Raw genomic sequence first — 3,348 nt, forward strand, 5'->3', positions numbered from 1 at the left:
CAGCCTCCCAAGTAGCTGGGACCACAGGCACCCGCCACAACGCCCAGCTATTTTTTGGTTGCAGCTGTCATTGTTGTTTGGAGGCCCGGGCTGGGTTCGAACCTGCCACCTTAGGTTTATGTGGCTTGGGCCTTAGCCACTTGAGCCACAGGTGCAGAGCCGCATTAACATCTTTCAATCCGTCATTCTGAATGAAGTAAATGGGTATTTCATGGTTGTTTTAATTTATTTTGTTTAAATTTTTTTTTTTTGAGACAGAGCCTCAAGCAGTCATCCTGCGTAGAGTGCCGTAGCATCACAGCTCACAGCAACCTCCAACTCAAGCTATGGGCTCAAGCAATTCTCCTGCCTCTGCCTCCCAAGTAGCTGGGACTACAGGTGGCACCACAACACCCGGCTGTTTTTTAGTTGCAGCCCTCATTGTTGTTTGGCGGGCCAGCCTGGATTCGAACCCGCCAGCTCAGGTGTATATGGCTGTCGCCGAGCCAGTTGTTTTAATTTATTAATGACCAGGTGTGGTGCAAAATCTTCTCTACTCCAGGTATGGAGTAGAATTGCAGGGCCCAAGAGGATGTATACAATTTATGCAACTGCCAAGCATTTTACAAAGTGGTTGTAACATTTAATACTCCCATTAGTAAAGAACAAGAGTTCTATGTGGGGGGAATCTTTGTTAGCTCTTGATATTGTCAATCTTTTTAATTTTAGCCATTCAATGGTTGTAGAGTGAGATCTCACATTTCCCTAATGGCAAATGCTACTGAGCACTCTTTTGTGTGTTAACTGGCTATTTGTATACAATCTGTCTCCAAATCCTAAGGTTTAGCATCCAAGGCTTCAACTCACCACAAACAGAGAATATTTTTAAGAACTAATACAGGGTGGCACCTGTGGCTCAAAGGAGTAAGGCACCAGCCCCATATACTGGAGGTGGTGATTTCAAACCCAGCTCCAGCCAAAAACTGCCAAAAAAAAAACAAAAAAACCTAATGCAGTATAAAAATAACAATAATAAAAATGTCAGTTTACATATTATTTACATTGTACTAAATATTATAATATAGAGATGATTTAAAGTATACAGGGGGATATATGTAGGTTATATGTAAATATTATGCCATTTTATATCAAGAACTTGAGTATTTGCAGATTTTGGTATCCCTGAGGGACATCGATGAATACCAAGAGACAAGCGTATATTTTTTCTTTGTGAAACGTTTGAGGTTTTTCACCCATTCTTAATAATATTTGTCTTTTTATTATTGAGTTGTAGAAGTTCTGGAAACAAGTCCTTTGTTAGATACCTTTTTGTGAATATTTTCTCAGTCTGTGGCTTGAAATTTTCATCTTGTGAAATCTAATTTACCAATTTTTTTTTTTTTTTTTGTGGTAACAGCTTTCTTTGTCCTGTAACAAACCTTTGCTTGTCTCCAGGTCATGAAAATATCTTCCTGTTTCTTCTAAAAGCTTTACAGTTCTATTTTATTTTACATTTTTATCAATGATTCAGCTCAGATTAGGATGTGAGGTTCATTTTTCCTACACAGACATCCAGTTGTTATAGTACTAATTGTTGAAAAGACTACTTCCCCCTACTGAATTGCTTTGCTGCCTTTGTCAAAAATCAATTGACTCTGTCAGTGTGGGTTATTTATGGACTCTGTTCTGTTCTATTGAACTATGTGTCTGGTTTTCGGCCAATTATCACATAATCTAGATTAATCTCTTTTCAATAAGTTTTGAAGTTAGAAAGTTTAAGTTCTCTAGCGTCGACATCCTTTTTCAATATTAATATGGCTATTCTATATCCTCTGCATACCAAAATAAATTTAGCGTTAACTTGTCATTTAGGAAAAGCCTTTGATGAGGAATGCCTTAAATCTATGGATCAATTTGGAACAGAACTGATAACAATTTGTTTTCCAAATCATGAATACGGTATATCTATACATTTACTTAGGTCTTTTAATAAAGCTTTCTCTTGGCAATATGTTGTTTTTCATTGCAAAGGATTTTGTACATTTTTTGTTAATTTATTCCTAAATATGCTTTTTTGTTTTGTTTTGGGTTTTTTGGAAAGAGAGTCCCAATCTGTCACCCTGAGTAGAGTGCTATCGCGTCACAGCTCACAGCAACCTCAAACTCTTGGGCTCAAGTGATTCTCTTGCCTCAGCCTCCCAAGTAGCTGGGACTATAAGCATCCGCCACAGTTCTCAGCTATTTTTAGAGACAGAGTCTTACTCTTGGCTCAGGTTGGTCTGGAACCCATAAGCTCAGGTAATCCATTTGCCTTGGCCTCCCAGGTGCTGGATCACAGATGTGAGCCACAGCGCCTGGTCTCTAAGTATGCTTTTTGATTTTATGGTAACAAAATTGTCTTTTAAACTCATTATTTTCCATTGCTGTTAATATACAGAAATGAAAGTTTTCTAAAATTTATACTGTATCCTGATAATTTATTACAGTCATTATTATAGTAGTTTTATTGCTGTTAATTCCTTAATGTCTTCTTTGTAAACAAATATGTCATCTAAGAATGAGGACCAGTTTTATTTCTACCTTCCCAATTTTTGTCTTTTTTTTTCCTTGCTTGTCTTGTTTTTTTTATTAAATGATAACTATATACATTAATGCAATTCTGGGGTGTTTTTTGTTTTCTTTGAGACAGAGTCTTACTTTGCTGCACTGGCTAGAATACAATGGTGTCATCTTAACTCACAGCAACCTCAAACTCCTGGACTCACAAAATCTTCTTGCCTCAGCCTCCCAAGTAGCTAGAACTACAGGCACCTACCACAATACCTGGCTATTTTTTTTAGAGACAAGGTTTCACTCTCGCTCAGGCTGGTCTCCAACTTCTGAGTTCAAGCAATCCACCTTCCTCGGCTTCCCAGAGTGTTAGGATTATAGGTGAGAGCCACCACACCCGGCAGCCATCCTTGTCTTATTCCTGATATTAGAAAGAAAGCATTCAGTCTTCTACCACTAAATATGATGTTAGCCATAGGTTTTTCATAGATGCCCCATACTTAGCTGAAGGAGTTCCCTTTTTATTCCTAGTTCACTGAGACTTTTTATCATGAATGTTGCTGAATTCTGTTTAATGCTTTTTCTATATCACCACCAAACATACAGCCTCATGTACACTGTCACTAACCAATGCAGCTGAATAGTACAAGAGCAGACTGTTGAGCATCTTGATTGCTGCTCCCCACAAAAGATATTATGTATCAAAATGGGAATGCTATATTTGAGATTCAGACATTACTTTGTTCCATTAGTACACAATATTTGACTTTTAAAAACATTATTCCTTTACACAGTAAAAAAGCAGAAATATTATAATCA

Source organism: Otolemur garnettii, unplaced genomic scaffold (genome assembly GCF_000181295.1).
Source record: "Otolemur garnettii isolate 467f Iridium unplaced genomic scaffold, OtoGar3 scaffold00118, whole genome shotgun sequence".
Taxonomy (NCBI): domain Eukaryota; kingdom Metazoa; phylum Chordata; class Mammalia; order Primates; family Galagidae; genus Otolemur; species Otolemur garnettii.